Consider the following 20,630-nt stretch of genomic DNA (forward strand, 5'->3'; position numbering starts at 1 on the left):
TAACAATAAAATGACTGGCAATACCAATTACTAGCAAGCATGTGGAACAAATGAAACCACTATTTTGCAGCTGGGAGTGTAATTGTTATAAACACTTCAGAAAACTGGTTAATAATGTTCATTAAAATATAAACATATCCATATCTTATTGTGATCCACCAGTTCCATCACTAGGTATACACTCAATAGAAATGCAATCATGTGTGCACCAAATGTGTAAGAATGCTCCCAGCAGCAATAATGACCAAAAACTGGAAAAGATCTGCATGTCCATCAAAAGTAGAATAGACAAATTCTTGTATATTTACACAATGCAAAACTCTATGACAGTGAAAATCCATGAACTACTTCCACACTCAACACCCCTGAACGATTCTCGAGTGAAAGAAGTTATCACAGAAGAGCACATGCTGTAGAAGTTCATTTATAAAAAATTCAAAAATTAGCAAAAATAATATTTGGTGGTAGGATTCTGGTTACCTTTGGGTATGGGAGGTTGTGGCTGGGAGGAGATGCTGGGGGCGGTTCTTGGGTGCTGGTGATGCTTTATTTCTTCATGTGGGTAGTAGCTACATGGATGTGTTCACTTTGAGAAAATTCATGGCAATAAACACTCAGGATTTTTGTATTTTTCTGTTTATGTTACACTTCAATTTACAAAGCTTATTTTTAAAAAGAACGCTATGGCCTACACTGCTGGTCTTGCACACTATGCAACTCAAAACAAAGGCTTTGAAAAGGTAACTCTGCAGAGCCTCCTCCCAAGTTTACTTGCGTCTGTTAATAAGACCAGTTGGTCATGATGGGGTAGACTGTGAAAGGGAAGGAAGGACAACGCAATCGGGATGAGACCAGAGAAGGCACCATATTATGGGCTGGGGCTCATCTTTCAAAAAAAGTTTTCCTTCAGACTCCACTTTGAGCTGGGGCTCTGCTTGCTGCCGTGGCACCATAACCACTGCCCTAATTTCTCTGAGCCAGGCTTCTAGGTGCCTTCTCCATGATGCCCAGGCACACTACGTGGTCGACTGCACTTGGGGAGGATCCCCAGGTGAGGATCACTTTTGATAGTTCAGCATCTAGAAAGGGAATCCAGCCAGCTTGCCTTACACACACACATACAAACACACACACACAAACACGTGCGTGCATGCGCACACTCCTTCCTGGTCAAACCACCCTAGGGAACAGCTTCCCACCTGGAAGAAAGACAGAGACATGGTTACAATGACATTTGGAGGAGACTAAGAGGAGGAGGAGAGCTGGAAACAAGGCGCAGAACGGTGAGAAGGCAGAAACTCAGGGGTATGAGGAATAACTGCAGGTAGAATTTACATGTATTGAGCATCTGTCACCGGCCCTGTGCTTTAAATAACAACATTCAGTTAGTGTTTACAGTGACAAACTGCGGGTCTTCTTTCTTATGTTTTTTAAATTATGGTAAAATAAAGATATAAAATTTACCATTTTTCGGTGCACAGTTCAGGGGCACTAAGTACATTCACACTTGTGCCAACATCACCACCATCCATGCCCAGAACTCTTCATCTTGCAAAACTGAACTCTCCCCATTAAACAACAGCACCCCAGTTTCCCCTCCCTAAATCCTTCGGTGGATGACAAAACAAAGAGGCAACAGATCCCAAAGCAACTTTCTGGTCAAAGCAAGACTAGGCCCCAGGGCTGTCCGCGTGTCCTCCCCTGCCTGGGGACCTCGGGCAGCAACAGTTGCCAGAGACCAGGGCGCCTCTGAGTCTGCAGGGGAGGGTGGGGAGAGGCATGCTGCACGCTTTCCTTGCCACACTGTGCCGACAGAGCCCAGTTCAGTTACGCACGGTATGGCATTGCCCAAGACATCAGTCTGTGAGCACGCCTTCTCTGGAAAGCAGAAGTCATGACATCCACTTACAGAGCTTAAGGAGCACCAATTAAGCCTGATTCTTCGTTATGTCTCGCGCACGACTCTGCAGTCTGGCGTCTGCTCAATAAAGGAATGCTACCACTGCCTCTGGACGGGCTGAGGTGTAAGAGAAGGAATGAGAGAAGTGAAGTCACATGCACGCGTCTGCCTCCCAGGGGACTGCCCTGTGCAAACACAGGCCCTCACAGAGAAACAGAGGCAAGCAGGTGCTTCTAGAGCCCTACAGAATCCTTGGTGTCATTAAGTCACACACAGAGCAATGAATGTGGGCACAGCTGGGATGCTGCCAACTCCACCCGGGCTTGCACCTCACCCCCACCCCCCAGAGGCTCGAGGGAAGGGGAGGAAGTTATGACTTCTCTCTAAGCTAATCGCTCCCTAAAGTTGATGGATTTTCTGATGTGAAATCTCACACTGTCAAAGGCGAGAGCTAATTCTCTTTGGCAACTGACAGGTCTCCCCGCCTGGAATACCTTCCCAGCTCTCCTACCATCTGATGCCCCTACTTTGCTGAAGGACCCACATCGGGACTGTCAAGACTGAGCAATGAACAAAAGACAGAAAAACAGATGAACATCCCAAGAAGTGTCATTTTCTTCAGCCAGGATTTGGGGAGGCCACACAGATAATCCAGGGTTTTCATGGCTGAAAATATTCTTGGAGGTCATCTTTGGGAACCACTTTCAGAATCGACTTAAGATGAGTCAAACCCACCCTCCCGAAGTACATTTGCCACGAAAGATTAAGCAGGTGCTGAATGTTCCAGGATGGTGATTCCTTCCTGCTCATCGCGGACTTGACTCCTACCTCCCAAAGAGAAGAGAGGTCACCGCTGGAAGCGCCTACAGATTCTTCTCTCCCTCACTCCATCCAGAGAACAAGAAGCTCCCTTCGTGGGCACCCAGGCTCGCGCCATCTTCCCTCCTCGCCGCATCTGTTACACACACTGCTTCTCTCCTCATCCCTGAACGACACTGCACAATCAATTTCCCTTCTTCACAAGAAAACACCTTGCTCCCTTCTCTTCCTGTCCTTTCTCTTCTCCCCTTCCTGAACAGTTTTCATGAAAAAGAAAAAGCCTACGTTCACTTTCTCTGCCTTTTAAAATCCTACTTGGTCTTCCAGCGACCACCACCGGGCCACTGAAAATCCCCAGCCCCCTCCCTTCTGTGCATCAGCCTCTTTCTGGCCACTCTCCCCAGGCTTCTCATTCCCCTATTCCATGCTCCACTCTCCATGGAGTTCTCCCCGATCTGTGGCCTCAGCCAACAAGGCCTGACTCTGGAGTTCCTACGTACCCACTCCCAAGCCCCATACCCACCCCCGCAAAAGCTCCTTAGCCCTTCATGAAGTAGGAACTCAACAATTTTTTCCCCACCTCAAAGACGATCTTTTGAGTTCCCACTTCCTGCTCCCACTGACCACTCCCTTTCCTGGACCCTCCACACAGCTCTGCCAGCTCTTCCTCCTCAGCAGCTCTCACCCCCATCCTCTCCTCCACACCCTACCAGGCTTTACTCAGGCGGCATCACCCCTCCCCGGCCCATAGGGTGAACCTTCAGCACACAGGCCTTCCCCGCCTCCCTGTCCTCCACAGTCATCTCTGGCATCAGCCCTCTGGTAAAGCCCTCCCAGGAGTTCTCTGTGGCCATCTAAACAGGACAATCTGGCCTCTGCCACCTCATCCTCTGGCTACTCCGTCAAGCAAGATCAAACCAATCGTACTCCCTAAGATTGCCCCACTGCTTCATGTCTCTATGCTTTGGTCACACATGTGCTTCTGTTTGCCCGGAATGCCCGACCTTCCTCTGTCTCTCTCTCCCAGAAATTTACACTCCTCCTTCGAGACAAAAGGTCAAACCTGACCTCCTCCTGCATAACCTACTAGACTGATGAGTCGCCTCTCCCCAGGGCCCACTCTTCACCTCCCTTGACACACGGTGTACGGCCACCAAAACACTCTACACCTTCCCCTAGTGGCTGATAATCAAAATGGAGGTCAGGTGTTCCTTTTCAAACCTCCTATGGAGACCCAACCAGGAGGGGAGTGGCGCTCTCTCCCTGCAGTCTCAGATCACTGAGCCCTGCGGCCAGGACACACAGTCCATTACATGGCCTTCCTTGTAAACGAGGGTCTCTGCCATAGCTGGTAACCACCACGGCTTCTCGGAGTCCTCCCACAACCAGGAGCAGAGCAGGGCACTTCCAAGTTCTAACTTTCACCTTCACAGCCACCCTGAAGGGCCAGCATGCCATCACCATTTGTCCCCTGCGTGTATGCAAATTGACTGAAGGAGATTAAGTGACTCCTCAGAGAAAGGAGATTACTCTGTCGTAGGCTTGTACTGTATGAAACCAATACTCTTGGCAATATGCTCTGTCGCAACAGAGGAGACCCCAGCAGTGTCGCTCTGGAAGACTTGAGGAACGTCTCCATAAACATACATGTTGCTTATCAACCAGTCCAAGCACAAGCTATGGTATAAGAATTGTTCTGACTTCGATTAGCATTTCTTTGTGTATCTAAAAGTACATGCGGTAAAAACAAGTTCAGAAAATGATGAGTTAGACAGCATGAAAGAATTACTTTCTCGAGGGACTTCCCGAGGCCTTTAATATGGCGCTCTGGGACTCTCCAAGAGCGGGGAGTACAGACAGCGTGTCCTAGCCTGATCTGATTGTGGATTACTATTTTCAGGAACACCTCATGAGACTCCACAGAACACACTTTGAGAACGCCAGCTTACACACTCATGTAATTAACTAGAACTGGATATAATTAATTAGATCTGAATATCATTAATAAAAAATTACATACAGAAATGGCTAACTTCCTTCAATTTAATCACACTAATTATGTTGGGCTCAACCTAGTAGCAGCTCATAGTGCTATTTTCTTAACACAATTTTCATCTTTTAAAAAAAGGTGTTGATGAATTTTTCTCTCCTAACATGCAACTTAAAAAAAAAAAAAAGTTGGGTGTCAGAGCAGGCATTTTCAAGCATTTGAAAACAAATATACCAAGTCTGAAAGCAAATCATAGTGGCCAGCATCATGTCCTCTCTTTGCCTCTTCCAGGGAAAGACACTAAGAAAGCTGGGGAGCTATGCACTCCCCATCCATGATGCAGTTCATTCTCACCACTACCCCCCAAATCATGAGTCTTCACTTTACAGATGAGGAAAACAAGCTTCTGAAAGGTTAACTAGAGCTAAATGGTGATGACAGACTTCCTGAGCATCTACTATACACAAGGCACTGGCCTGGGCACTGTGAAGGATGCGGACAAGCAGGCAACCAAGTGCACAGAGGGATCAGCAGGAGGAACGCACAGAACAGGCTTCAATGTGGCTTAATTGTCCAACTAAGGCCCCAAAAAGGGTGGCCCACGAGCCTTGTCTGTCAAGATGGGGAGAAGCACATGGAAGAGTGATCAGCCACCTAGAGCCAAAAAGAGCAGCCGTGTAAAGGCTGCTGTTGAAAGAACAGGGGCAGGTCAATGTGCAAAGCCCAGCTAGTTCAGCCAACGTATGGAGACAACCCAGATGTCCATGGACAGACGAATGGATAAGGGAAATGTGGTACATACACACAATGGAATAAGACTCAGGCTTTAAAAAGCAGGAAATCCGTCACTTGCCACAACACAGAACGACCACGAAGACATCATGCTAAGTGAAATCAGTCAGTCACAGAAGGACAAATACTGCGTGATTCACCTATATGGGGGATCTAAAATGGTGAAAGGTATAGAAGTAGACAATAGGATGGTGGCCGCCAGGGGCTGGGGGAGGGAGAAATGGGGAGTGGCTGTATGGCTATAAAGTTTCAGTTATGTAGGATGGATAAGCTCGAGAGATCTGCCGTACAACACAGTGCCTAAGGTTGGCAGTAAGGTATTATGCACTTAGAAAACTGTTAAGAAGGTAGATCTCATGTTAAGTGTTCTTGCCACAAAACAAAGAAACAAAAAACAAAGGGACACAAGGAAATTTTTGGAGGTGATGGGTATATCTATTACCTGGATTGCAGTGACAGTAACACGAGTGTATACAGATGTCCAAACTCACCAAATCGTACACATGAATTACATGTAGTTTTTTTGTAAACCACGTATACCTCAATAAAGCTGAGGGAAAAATAAAGAAATCCTAGCCATTTCAATGATGAGAGGACTGCAGAACTGCCTGTAAAAAGGCGAGCCCAGGAAGTCAGAGGATAAGCTGGTAAACAGAAGCAAGACAGTCCTGCAAAGGGACACACAACACAAGAGCAGTGAGGTTTACGTGGGCATACATTGAGATGTTTAACAGAACTCTTCTTCCATCAACTTTTTTTTTTTTCAGTGAGGAAAATTGTCCCTGAGCTAACATCTGTTGCTACTCTTCCTCCTTTTGCTTGAGGAAGACTGGCCCTGAGCTAACATCCGTGTCCATCTTCCTCTACTTCATATGTGGGACACCTGCCACAGCATGGCTTGCCAAGCAGTGCCATGTCCGCACCCAGGATCCAAACCAGCAAATCCCAGGCCGCCAAAGCGGAACATGTGCACTTAACCAACTGCGTCACCAGGCCAGCCCCCCACAAATCTTAATCACAGCTTCCCATGAGTAACCCTGCTGCCTCACCCTCATGCCAGCTTCCTCTTAATGCTCCAGCTTTGTGTTTTCTTTTACTGTCTGGTAGCTGGGAATTTCTCTGCCTTTCTTAGGATCTTACACTTTAGGAACATTATTGGACAGATTTTACACAGCATTTTTATGTGTTTGTACTTGGGCAAGGGCATGCTAACATCCTATCAGCCAGCCATTTTCACAAATGCCACATCTTCTGACTTAACATATTTTCTGAAACTTGCCCATGATTTAAACACAGCTTATTAATTTTCCCAACATTCCTTCAGGAGAATCACAGAATTTATATAATTATTGATTCACACATTTTCCAGATCAAGGGACTGTAGGATAGATATCATAGGAATAGTGAGGCCTAGATTTTAATTCTCTCAGGGAAAAAAAAAATAGAACACAGCCGCAAACTTTTACTGTAAGTGGAAGCACAGTCACAGAGGGATCCTATGGAAAGACGTCAGGCACAGACTCACTCTGGGCTCGAGCATTCTGAAGATACAGAATGGTTCATCTGCAGTAGAAAACAAATCATCCCAGGTCTCTCCTCTCTGCAGATCTCCTCACAGAGATCCATTCTGGCGTGACTGACATTTTAAAATATCCATCTCATTGCCACTTTTCTCTCACTTTTCTGCAATATGCAAGAACAAATGTGCTTTTCTGCAGGGAAGCTGCAGAGAATTGCAATGAGTATATCCACTTAAATGAAGGTCCCATTACACTGTAGACAGGTAAGCGCAATCAGGAAGAGAGCACGGCTTCCCGTCTATTGCAACTGATTTTGATATCTAATAGTATTTCAGGATACACAAAAATTCCACTAGGTCTTTTTAGGGCTCAGAAGAAAAGAAAATACCCTATACCGTAGAGACATAAATAGAACTGCCCTGTGGCTCCATCAGAATGCAGTGACATCCCCAATTTCATTAAGAAAAGCTTCAAGAAGCCAATGTCACGGTGGACAGTTCCTAGAGGGCGGAGAGATTGAGTGGCGGTTTGACCCTGGGCTCCCAGAAGATTGGAATTTCACTGCAATTTGTGAGGCCACTTCCCCATAAATCACATCTCTCTTCACAACCTATCCTTACTCCAGTTACAAACAAAATCTCCTCCCTTTCCAGAATTTCCCCAAATTCTTTAGCATTTTCACAGCTGAGGATGGCTGATGCATGTATTGCATTTAAGGCTGAAGTATGTTTATGACTTTCAATAGAAAATCTTTAAAAACTTTAAAAACTGATAACTGAGGAAAAGCTCAGAAAAATACTCATTTATTCTTATGCCCAAACCCATTAAAAATCATGCAGCTCCTATAGAGTTTCACCCTCTGTATCCGTGGATGGGGGCTGATAGTTCAACATCTCTTAAATGCCTATGAATATGCCCTACCCCTAAAGCCACCACAGAATCCATCCAGGACATTCGTACAAGAACACTCCCTAATTTGATGCCAGGGAATTTTCTGCACAGCACAGTGATTATGGGCGTCTACCAAGATACAGGATAGATACTGGATCAGCAAGTGAAATTAATGAAGCTGCCTTGCTTTACAAAGCATTTACAAAATGCTATGAAATTTCAGCAGCTCCAAATAGCAAGGACTGTGTCCTTCTGTGGTCCTAGAGGCAAAACAATGGTTTTGAACCCTGATCTTGACACTCCAGTATCACATCTCTGTCCCACTTGGTCTTCATCTTTATCCTTAGCATTGGTACAGAGCTTTCCCATGGGGAACACAGTATTCTTCTCCTTTGGGAGTCCCAAAGCCACCCTATGACACTCCATATGATACTCTGGTCTGCTGCCCAGTGCTGCCCTATCCAACCAGCAGAGGCTCTTCCCACAAATGTTTAGGAACCCATGGAATCCATCAGAAGCTTGGACCTACTCGGGGCACCAGCGCACGGAGACCATGCCTGGCTCGGCCTCCTCACCTCTAACGACATTATCCTCTTCAAACATACCCCAACCCATACATCAGCTTCTTTTACAACCAAACCACTAGGGTGTCTTTGGCCCAAGAAGAAGAGCGTCCACTCATCTTCAGTCCATAATCTATCTCATCTTCAGTCCATAATCTATCTCCTGCAAATCTCCTCTGTACCAGGCACTCACCTTTCGGAACCTGGGCTATGAAGACCAGTGCAAATCTGTTCCTATAGGTCCTACGGGACAAGAGCAAGCCAAGGGCCCACCATGGGTCAGTGATACCAGAACCACAATACAGCTTCATCCATAGGGTGAAAAAAACACGGGCCATCCCTCAACTCTGATAAGCTTAGGAAGGCTCTTTTTAACCAAAGCTAGAGTCTTCCACTCAGCGTCCTAGTATTTCACAATGGTGAACCTCCAGTAGGCTAGTAATGTTGTTCAAGACCGACAACGAAAGGTTTCGAATTGTTATCTGTGGTGATATGTATCTACTTTCGATACAAATAGAAATCTAGGCAGGGGTTATACAAATTAACGACTGAATCGGATGAGGACTGTCATTTACAGAAGCACCAGTATAATCAGGAGGGGGTGGGGGCGAGTTGCTGTTGTCTTGCGGTGGGTGGGGAGAGGCATTGGCTTCTGGCAACATTAGGGCCCAGCAGGGAGCCCAGGGTTCATCGGCTCCTTGGCTGTGAAGCAAACCACAGCTTCAGACTCCCTGCGCTCAGACTACTACTAAATTACACAGACACAGCTTCCCAGGAAATAAAGAACTATGGCAACTCCCCAGTTCCACTTGAAGAGCAGCCTCCCAGAGCAAAATGATCCCATTTCACACACGTCAGAAGCAAAACCTCACTCCATGCAAGGCAACCTCATAGTTCTTACCAAAAACGAGTGGTTTGGCAATGTCCCGAAAAACCTCCTGGTGATGAAATCTTTCTGAAATAAAACAGAAGGAAAGAGAGGAAATTATTTTGGTTTCAGAAATGATATGGATGCTCATATAGAGCTCTTTCACGTATAGAAATTTAAATGAATGAGAGGCTCTGAATTACCTATAAAAGTGAACCAATTAACATTCTAATGAGATGATCAGAAATCACCCAAAACAAATAATTAAAATGTTTCTTTAGCCATTCATCACATAATTATTGCCTTAAGAACATGGGTTGGGCAAAGAAAGCCATGGGTTCTGTATCAGCTGGAAGGAGAGACTACCGCATTTCAATGAAGCTCCTCAAAGCCCTCATGAATATGTATTTTACCACAACAAAGCCTGACCCCACTAGTGGGCACAACAGGTATTCTGGGACACTTTCAGACTGAGGTGGGTGTACCTGAGGGGGCTGGAGGGGGATGAAGGCGACTACGGGAAAGGGGAAGGAAGGCAGTCCACCTTTCACTTCCTCTGCCGGGCTCACAGCCCACCCTCCTCTTGGGCAGGGTGATATCATCAAGAGAACAGAAAAGAGGCCATCAGGTTTCACACTGTCTTGAACAGAGAAACCTCTGCAAACGCAAGCTGAAGAGCAAGGCCAACAGATTTAAGGGCTTCAAGGCGAGGCCCTGGGTTGGATCAGGAATTCATGGTGGAGGCAGTAGACGACCAGGGAGCGGGAAGCCTGGGGTGGTACAAGAGGATGGGGATGTATTGGTCTTAAACATCACATCCAAATTCCTCCTCTCCCTCCAATCTTGCTGAAGACAGAGTAAGTCATAAAGGAATTTCTCTATTCCTTTCAAAACCATAGCACCAGGAGCCTCCTTCCGGAGGCCTCATCTGCTAGGAACAGAGGGGCTGAGAGTATTTCCCAAATAGCTGTGCTGGCTGGACAGTTCACCTTCACTCTGGTCCCGGGTCTGAAGTCACAGGGAACAGCGTTATTCTTTGGAAGAAGGCAATGAGGTCTTGCTGTTGGCACAGGCAGACAATGGCTCCTACTTGATCACAAAGTTCTAATCTGGACCCAGCGTTGTTACTTTTCTAATGAAGCCTGACAGTCGCTCTCATTTCCCTGGACAGACATTTCTAGCAATGGGTTTTAATTAGGGAATTTGGGGGAGTTCCCTGCCTCCCCAAACCGGCCCAGTATAGAAGCATCTGGTCTAGATATAAAGGAAAATGATCGGCTATTGCTTAGAAGGCTAAGATGCTTCCATGTTGACCAAGGCACACAACCGTCATCTGCTTGCCTCCACTCAGGGGACCTTGATATCTGCTTAGTTCTTCCACTTCTTTCAAAGGGTATGGCGCTTCTGTTACCTTTCAAATCCCTTCACATCGTCGGCCTCAGTTTCATTGTGTGTAAGACATGGACAGTAAGAATGACCTCAAACACAGCCTCTGGAACTGCCGGGACCACATGAGCATCGAATTGTATTCCCCTCTTCACTCCCACACCCCACCACCGAGGACCTCCAAAAGGAAGCAATCTGGAGTTTAGTACTGGGGGGACCTGGAAATGGCCACCCCAAGATATGTCTCTCTGGCATGAGGATTATTTGAGGCTGGTTTCTTTGCAGACAGGAAAGCAACTGAAAAGTAGAACTTACTTGCCGTTTGTAAGAGACATTTACATTGTAAAGGAACTCTCCATCTGTAAAGATATCTCCCTCTCTGTACCAGGAAGAAGAAAGGAGATGACCTTCTCTCTAGACACTCTTAATCAATGCCAAAGGCAAGGACTTAAATCTGCATTTTGTTTACTGTACTTGTGTGGTAATCTCCCATGATCACTCCCCCTCCCAACGTTGGCATTTCTTTAAGGATTAAGCATCTTTCCTTAGGCTAGGAACTGATTGCTGCGCTCACCTGTGACCATCCAGCTTGAGACAATAGACTTGTCTCCTGCTACGCCCTCTGAGATAGCAGACCACTACCTGCTGTGTCCATCAAGCGCTGTGCCAACAGGGCAATCCTGTGACTATTGTGGGAGGGACATTTCAATCATATATGAAACACCCTGTTGGGGGGTATATAACCACTCTGTGAACCCCACTTCTTCGGTGCCCTTTCTTCCTTCGGGAAGAAAGGCCCCGGGCCATGGTCCTCATAAAGCTTTGTTTAATTTTCTCTTGCTATTCTGTCTCATGTGAATTTAATTCGTTCTCCGGCCAGACGAACCCACTTTGGATAGAGGAAATGTCTTCCTCCCCTACAGTACACATATTAAATGTTATGTCCAGCGTTAAAAGAACGCTTTCCTGGGAGCCAGGAGATGCGGCCTCAATTCCTTACTCTGTTACAGGTTAGCTCTGTGACCTCAAGCACATCAGTCAGAAAGACCACTGTCCGCTCTGGGCATCCCCCACCCCAGCTCTGGGCAGTTGTGACCAAGAAGGGAGGTAGGGAAGAACCCAGAAGCCTCAGTCTCCCAACACAGGCTGGAGTTCTGCCCACATGTCCACTGTGTCCTCCCCTCCCATCTGGGCCTAGAGATACCTACATCACTCCGAGAACCGCGGGCCTGTGGAGGTGCCCATCTGCCCAGGAGTCCAGCTTCTCCCACTTCCTCCCGGCCCAGAAGCACCTTGGGGAAACTCGGCCTGTCTGTCGGCTCGGCCAAGCCTCCCTGTCCTGGTGAGGCCTCCCCACTGTCAGCCAGGCTGCCCATACGCAGCTCTCCCTCTGCCTGCCCTCAGTCTGCAAGTCTCTTGAAAGGACAGAGTCTCATTCATCTGCAACCTGAACATCCCCCGCATGCTTCAGATGGATTCCCAACAAAGGCATGGAATCGTCACACCACTTTGGAGGAATGGCAGAGCACCGCACCTTACATAACGCTTTTCCATAAGCAGAAACAGGCCCACATCTTAACTCAATTTAGAATCGGTTTTTAAGTATCTATTTATAGGCACCACACAAGCACCCCTTGTGGGTGGTGGAGGAACCAGGGCTCTGGGCTCCCGTCCACCACTATTCATTAGCATTCTTTTCATGTTTGTCTTCTCTAATTTCCCCAGCAGCACTTTAACTCATAGCAAGGTCAGCCACCACTTGGACCCAGTACCGCTTTTCATTTTCTCTAAAAAAAATAGGAATTTTCTTTTCCCTACAGCAGTGCCCTCTCCCCATCCTCTCGGGGCCCCTCACTTGCCTTGGTCAAAGCAGGGTTGTGTTATTCTGATGACCTGCGTCTCTGGACATTCGGTACCCCTTAAAGACATGCCCAACAGAGTCGCAAGCACGGAGACCTGGGACAGCCCTTAGGGGTTGACCGTCGTCTCCCCAGCTGGCTCTGGGTCTACCACCCAGCCAGGCACATCCCGGCAGGACCCTCTCCGTCCCAGCCACTGGAATGGACACAAAGAATCAAACACAGTTCGGAACAGCTGGGCTTTTCTTCTCAGCCACATCGGACCTGGCCATTCCTCCTTCTGCCAAACACATGCCCAGTCCTCCTTCTACCCGCTCTAGAGGCAGCGAGGGCCAGATCACATCCCTTGTCCCTCTTGGCCATTTGTGATTAGACAGAAATGCAAGAGCCTACTCTTCTTCTGGCAATTCACAGCCATTTCTGGAATAATCTCCTAATCCTTATTAATCTCCAGGCTGGAAATTAAGTACACAGGTCTCCCCACTAGATTAAAACACTCCACTTTCCAAGTTGTTGGCCCATCCACGGGTTGGTTTGTGTGTGTGTGTTGTATGTGCGTGGGGGTGTATCCTCTGGCCCAGTTTCCCAGCAGAGACATGAAATACAAAGCCACGGGAGCCGAGAGTTTCTGTGGAGGCTCTCTCTGTCCACATACTGACAACCAGATTCTCCAGGGCCCAGAGCTCCCAGCCCTGGAACCAGTACAGAAGGAAAGGCAGCCCCTCGCCCAGGGTGCTGAATCCCCAGCAGAGTTCAGGTTCAGAGAAAACCTCCAGCAAACAGCCCTTCAGCTGCCTGACTTGAAATACCATGAAGTTCAGCTCTTTTATGAACATTGTTGCTGAGCAGTTGACATCTGCTTTCAGGATTAATTAATCTTCTTACAGGATGTCACTTCAACATCATCGTAGAGTCTCCATTATTCCACGTGCACGATTCTGGCAATAAATTGGATCTATAATCAAATAGAGCCTTTGAAATGCTACATTTCCAGACACTTGGGAGGTAAACAGAAATTCTAAATATGATTCAGAGTAGACGGTTCATACATTTGCTGATTATCTTTGATACTATGTCCAGGAAGTCGGTGGGCGGTCCCAGATCCAGAAACGATCCTCAGGACCCAACGGTGGCCCAGGTGTTTGTGGAGGGACTCAAGAGATGAAGGCACTTAGGCTAAGAGAGCCATGATGGCCCCCAACAGACCAGCTCATGCCAGCCTCCACCCAAAGCAGAAGACGCTGGCCCTGGAGCACAGGACGGCATAGTGCTGGGGGAGCAGGGGTCAGAACCAATCTTGTAGGCATTTCCTTGGCAAAGTTAAGGCAACACTCACAGTTTCATGGAAGTTAAGCTGCTCTGGGCATCTGGGAGTGAGCAACAGGCGGATGGAGGTAGACATGTCAGGGCAGAGGCAGGAAGTCTGCCCAGAGACGGAAGACTGACCTTACAGGCCTTACAGAGTGGCCAGGGGCCTGCACAGCAGAATCACCACCCTGCTGTGACAATGGTTTTCTTCCTCCAGCTGACCTAAGAGCTACAGCTAAATTTCCTTGAGCTAAATGGGTAACCCTGTGCTTTGTAACGGGCTGGGCCCTGGGCACCCAGATTTGGGAATATCTGGTATGTTGCGGTTAGAGTTGTAGAACAAGTGGAACTTGGTGAGCAATAACAATCTAGATTCAATGAAGTATCTGCTGACAGAAGACCCTGGCCACACTGAGCAGAGGCCCTGGGATGGGGCTGGGAGGGGTCTGTGCAGACCATGGTGGCCAGAATGATGGGGGAAGCATCAAGGTGCATCAGAGGCAGAGCATCAGCTGCACACTGCAGCCAGCTCGGGTGTAGCTCCCCCCAGTACCAGCCTGGTGGCTGCAGCCAGCACCACGGAAAGCTCGTGAGACTGTCAGTACTGTGCATGACAGAAAGCTTAGAATGGTGGTTCAACACCCACATGGCCTTTGTGGATTAGCCCAGGTGCCCATGGGGCTTCCCTGCACTGGGCTGCCTCATGGAGGGGGCAGGCGGGCAGCTGGCAGGTAAGCTGCTGCACAAGGAGGCCTCTTGGGACCTGGCACTGCAGGTTGGCCAAGCTGCTTTGCTGGCTGCAGCATGAGCTGTCCCAGGATCCCCACAGGTTTGGCTGGAATTGCAGGACAGGACAGGATTTCAGGGGGCGTGAGAGGATGCTCCCCCAGGTTGGGATACATTGTTTATTGTGGGGAGTCTTGTGCTTCCTGATGGGACACACAGGGACAGTGCTCAGACAGGCACAGCAGCGTTGTTCCAGGGCACGGAAAGAAAGATAGCCCCAAGGAACCACTCCAAGAACTGGCCAGAGACCAGTTACAGTGAGGAAACAGGCTGGGCTCACAGAAAGGCTCCAGGTTGTCAAAGCCAGAAAAATAGAAGCCTAGGTTATGGCGGGGAGGGAGCTTGGCGTCGGGGAACCAGTGACAGCAAACTTGAGGGATGCTCCAGCTTCAGTGGACTCCAATGGGCGGTTTACAAGTAAAAATATTAAATTCTGAATAACTGAGTTGCCTAGCTAGCTGCAAGATAAAGTCTTCAAATGCTAATAACTCTATTTATAAACACCAGCATGTATTATTCTTCTCCTTCTGGGAAAGAAGCTGCATCTTAAGAATAAAAAGCTCAAACCTTGAGACTCCCATTTGTGCAAACATTTTGGGAACAAACTGGATTTAAAACTCATCTTCAAAGGTCTCAAAGTTTCAAAAACAATTTTTTTTGAGAAGGTGGCTTCTAAACATGCTATTAAAAATACTTAAAAATAACGTACAAATTGCTACCATTAAAATGGTCAAAACATTCTTGGCAGCTTATCTTTCAAAGTCTGGAGGTGATGGGTCATGTAGGATGCACAACATTCTTCCACCAGATTGCTGGGTTTGGGTCCGTCTTCACTTCCTGCTCCAGGTTCCAATACGGAGACTTTAAAGGTGATGAGTTTGCCGAGTGGGCTGTTCTTTCAAGGCGACTATTCGCTTCCTCTCCTGGGGGCCTCTGCAGCCACCCTGAAGGCAGAGCTGGGGGAAGAGACGTGGAGTATTTCAATCCATTTCAAAACCCAGAAATCTGCTCTAAATCCAAACAGGCTGTAAGCTTCAATATCTGTAACTTAACTTTTTCCGTGTTTGCTTTTATGTAAAGACCTCTGAGGCTCCAAACAAACCTGGGAGCCCGGAGAGCAGTTCTGAGCTAGTTTATTAACGTGGGGGTTGAAACTAAAGGGGCTCTGATCCAACAGTGCTTTAACCTTCAATAAATTTGTCCTTGAGCAGCTGAGGGAGTTCTGTGGACACAAACACGGCTTCCTGTGCTCTTCTGAGCAGCGGCGTTTACACTGCAATATCTGCCGTATTTCTCCAATGATTCTTGATATTAAATCAGTCTTGCGTTTTGCCGTTCTCGCCTGGCTTTGGGGAACAGGAGGACAGTGCAGCCCTGAGGTATGAAAAACCTGAACCACGTCCACATCACAGAACCAAAGGGACGGTTGAAGGGAAGGAGGTGGCAGGGTGGCTGCGCTGGGTTGCGCCGACCCCAGGGAGTGAAACAGAGCTGAGAGCCAAGCCCTCAGGGCGGGGCGGGCGTGCTTGGCCCAGCTCTCCCCATTATGATTCTCTCCTAGGCAAATGAGGCTTCTATTTTTGCTGCAAGGAGCCTGGTGCCTTCCAATTCCCCACATCCCCCGGAGGGAGGCTGGGATTTTGTTCTCTCTTCAGGCAGCTCAGGGATGCTGAAGGGAGGGTCATCCAGAAGGCTGGGAGCCAGGGAGAGGCACTGCCTGCCAATCCTATCCAGTGAGGACACAGTGCTCGTGAAAGCTCTGGGCCAGGTGACCATGCATGTACTCAATCTGGTATGACCGTGCAGGGCCAAGCACACCAGGGTTTATGTGGTCCATACCACACACAAGGTGACAGACATTAACTGTTCCACAGATGCGAACCCTTTAATCCTCCCAGCACTGCCGTGAGGTAGCAAGGTTATCATCATCCCAATTCTACACATGAGGAAACTGAGCCACATAAAAGTTACCAGTGGTGGGTCAAAGGCCACACACAAGTGCTGGAGCTGGGATTTAATTCTGGCCCAAGAAGGCCCAAGAATCCATGCTCTTATCTCCTCCATCATGTTGGTAAGAAGAAACGGGATAAGCTATTTATAATGCATAAATCAAATGAAGGGTCAGACTAGTCAATAAGAAAATCCTAAAAGGGAGCGAAAGGTATGAACCTGTGATTCAAAGAATAATAAATACACGAAATAAATATATACAAATATAGGAAAATAAATAAATGAAAAGACGTTCAACCTCACTGGCAGGCAGAGAAATGCAAATTAAGACCTCCACATAGATACCACTTTCACCCATCAGACTGACAAAAATTAAAAACATTTGACAACACTGAAGGTTGTCAAGGAAAGGAGAAGGTGAACCCACACGCTGCTGGTGGGGATGTTCATTAGGAGACCCACTTGGAAAAATAATTTGGCCGCTTCTAGTAAATCTGGACCGTGTATTCTATCCCACAGTAATTCCAATCCTCGCTAAATAGTCTGGACAAATCTAGCTCATGGTCACACAAACACACACATGAATATTCCTAATAGCCTTGTTTGTAGCAGCAAGAAACTGCAAACCATCTAAACATCCACCAACGGAGAACAGACAGATAGCATTATGTTCCTACAACAAAATACCACTCAGCAGTGAAAAGGTATGAACTACAGGTACCCATTTTCACATGGATGAATCTCGCAAATGTACAGTCACGTGACGTTTAATGACGGGGAGATGTTCTGAGAAACGCGTCCGTCGTTAGGTGATTTCATCATTGTGAGAACATCATAGAGTGTACCTACTCAGACCTAGCTGGTATAGCCTCCTACACACCTGGGCTCCACGGTAGTAATCTTATGGGACCACCGTCGTTTATGACTGAAACATCATTATGTGGCTCATGACTGTAATGTGAGGCAACAAGGCAAACTACAGAAAAAAACATTTGATTTGATATCCTTTACACAATGCTTAAAGACATGCAATGCTTAAAGACGTGTTTAACAGCACTCTGGGTGGTCCACCTCAACTGCCCTTCCCAGGCCTTGAGGCCATCAGAGAAGGGTGGGGCTGCCCAGAAGCCAGGATCTGGGCAATATCCTGTCTCTCTCTCTCTGTCTCTCTCCTTCACGTTCCAGAAGAAGCAGAAATGCATTTCACTCCTTAGAAGGGCTGAGCTGGCCAAAGTCAACTGATTCAGTAAAAGCAGTCAAACCAGCCAAGTCCGGCAGGCCCAGTCTGTATCAGTCCCAAAGAACCACGGCAGACCACTTATTTTAAATCCTCTTTAAGAGCCCAAATCCAAAATCTCATGTGTTATTTCCCTCAATTTACTCATCCAAAGGAGAGCCAGGTCCAAAATCCATTTTAATTGAAACAACCACTTTTCTTGCCACGAAGTGACAGCTGAAGCAACAATAATGCCTAATATATTCGGAGCTGGCTTTTCTTTTTGTAAAATCACTCAGCTGAGGTGATGGGGAGTTTAAGCCACCCTTCCAGTGCTCTCCTCCTGACCTTGACTTGCTGGGAGGATGAGCACTGAGAATCTGGACCCATCTGTGTCTGCACTCATTACTCACCACTCTCTGGCTGGCCCTTGTGGACAAAGGGAGGGAGAAGATGTGGTGGGAAATGCAAATAGTGAAGGGAAGCGTGTGCAAGGTTGGAAGCACCTGTGAAAGCACCAAAGACGGCACAGGTGAGCCCCCATGCCTGGCAATGCGCGGCCCTCACCTTGCAGGGCGGGGCACAGGCTGGACAGGCCACGCTGGCCACTCAGGACCAGGCAGCCGGAGGGCATTTCTCTGCCTCCTTCTCCTTCTCTTTTCCCAGCAGTCAAGGCCAGGCTCAGACAGGAGCCCCAAGGGCATCATGCCCCCAAACTTCCCTGCCGTCGCCACCTCAAGAGTGGCCCTCAGACAGGTCCGGGAGAATTCGGGCAGCAGGCAGCCCAGCTATTGAGGCATCAGAGCTCGGAGCTGCACCACATCCCAGGCATCTCCCCTGGAGACGGCAGGAGACAGTGACACAGCCAGGCTTCTGAGCCCAAGACCCACCTTCAGATCCTGCCTCTCTTCTTACAAGAGGTGGCCATGGGGTGTCCCTCCACCACTCTGAACCTCAGGCTCTGCATCAGAAACAGAGGAGGCCCGACAGGATTCCGGAGCTCCCTCAGCCCCTCCGCAGCTTTCAGGACAAGACTCAACCCTCCCCAGGAGGAAGTCAAGGCACACAGGCCAAGTCGGGGGGCCTGGGGGTAGATGCTGGCTCAGGGCTCAGTAGCTCCATGACACTGAGCCTCAGTTTCCTCAGCTGTGAAATGAGGATAATAATAGCCTCCTATGAACCTACGTCATGGGATTGCTGGGATGGCTTCAATGAGGGGCCGCACGGCAGCAACCAAGTGGGAAACACACGCTCGCTCTTGCTGTAAGGCCATCAGGGCCCTGCTGTCCAGCCCCGCTCTCTCCCTCAGCACTCACGGCCCCAGTACTTGCTGACCACCCACCATGAGCCACTCAGAGGGAGGTCCCCAGACCCAGGTCTGCATCCACAGCCCCCAGCGCAGCAGCTGGCACAGAGGAAGGGCTCCACTGCTGGATTCCAGGACCCCCACCTTGCACCTTTGTACCCCACAGCAGCCAAACTCTAAGCAGCTGAGAGCACTCCTCACACCAAAGCATGGAGTCTGGACACCCTCCTGGAGGCTGCAGTTCCAGAGAGGAAGCTCATCAACCAGAGGGAGGCAGGTTCCTGGGGCAGGCCAGGGGCCTCCTAGCACCACCCACACCGCAGCAGGACCCTGGCCCAGGGCGGGGGCCGCAGAGTGGCCTGGGTGCTTGGATCACAAAGTCCTGTTAAACTACTCTGAAACCCCTCCCTACACATTCCCTGGGCCCACCCCCTCCCCAGGCATGGGTCTCCCAGGAGAAGACAGGATTCTGTCTTGGGGGGATTGGAGGCGGGTTCCCACCCGGCAGGTGAAGGAGTTCAGCTGCCACAGAGCTGTCCCCAGGCCCCTCGGACACATCCTGAGAATGACGCAGTGGCTCCCTCGCATGCTGCTGAGGGAGGGGGTCCATGAGGTGACACCCCCCATCCCGGAGGTCACCTATTCACTGCGTCACATACACCTGGGGCTTCCACATCCCATACCAGCCTCTACGAGAAAAGTCCAAGTCAAGTTTGGGTTTTTTAAGTATGCTAGAAGAGACTCCAGAAAATAATGCATTGGCAGAAGCTGAAAAGAAACAGAATTGCCAGGCGTGGCCCCAAAACTGAGTATTAGAACAGGATCCTAGCAGTGTCATCCATATCAACACTAAAACCAATTACTCACCACACACGCACCCACCAATATACAGTCTCTCATCTGGAAAATAAAGGCAAGGAAATGAATTTCACTTTCAAAATAGGGCTCTACTCAAGCAGGGATCATCTTGCATATCCCTCCCCACACAACAGCCAGGTGAAACACACAGGGAGATGGTGGCCGGGCTGGAGGTCTTTGCAGAAATGTTGACACCTGCCAACCTCAGACTTCTTGCAGGTTATCTAAGCCCACCAAAAGAGGGAGACAGTGTTGTCGCTGCACCAGGGAATCTCACAGCTGACTTGCAGAGTGGGGACAGGGGTGGGCAACATACAATGACTTTCTGTTTCACCAAGTTAACCCCAGTCTGATACACCTGTGGCCTCATAGGTGCTGGGACCTTAACCCATGTGCAAGGCCGCCATTGGTTTTAATGATATATTTCATGATGGTTTCCATTTTTACATACAGATTACTACAACCTGGAGTCATCACCGAAGTTGGCCGCTTAGTGAGGTCTCTACTTCTGCTTCTATAGAGCAGGCTGGATGCCAGCCCTACAGGCAGGCATGCAATGATTCCACTGAGCTTAGGACGGGAGTTTGCTCTCAAACACTATCACTGTGTCCTTGAGGT

General features: G+C 48.4%; 1 protein-coding gene across 19 annotated transcripts in view; it reads right to left on the bottom strand.

Moving 5' to 3' along the window:
* The window catches only part of APBA2 (amyloid beta precursor protein binding family A member 2), a 226,028-nt gene that overhangs the window by 100,201 nt on the left and 105,197 nt on the right, over positions 1 to 20,630 (bottom strand). For 10 of the 19 annotated variants that reach the window (XR_011525819.1, XM_070571727.1, XM_070571772.1 and 7 more), the window contains one exon: positions 9,377 to 9,430. The exons of 4 other annotated variants lie outside the window; for them this stretch is intronic. The gene's annotated coding sequence lies outside the window, so the exon portion shown is untranslated. Of the gene's footprint in view, positions 1 to 9,376; positions 9,431 to 15,391; positions 15,639 to 20,630 lie in introns of all 19 variants that reach the window. 5 more of the 19 variants (XM_070571735.1, XM_070571791.1, XM_070571782.1 and 2 more) reach the window with 1 other exon arrangement.

The sequence above is a fragment of the Equus przewalskii genome, chromosome 1 (assembly GCF_037783145.1).
Source record: "Equus przewalskii isolate Varuska chromosome 1, EquPr2, whole genome shotgun sequence".
NCBI classification, from domain to species: domain Eukaryota; kingdom Metazoa; phylum Chordata; class Mammalia; order Perissodactyla; family Equidae; genus Equus; species Equus przewalskii.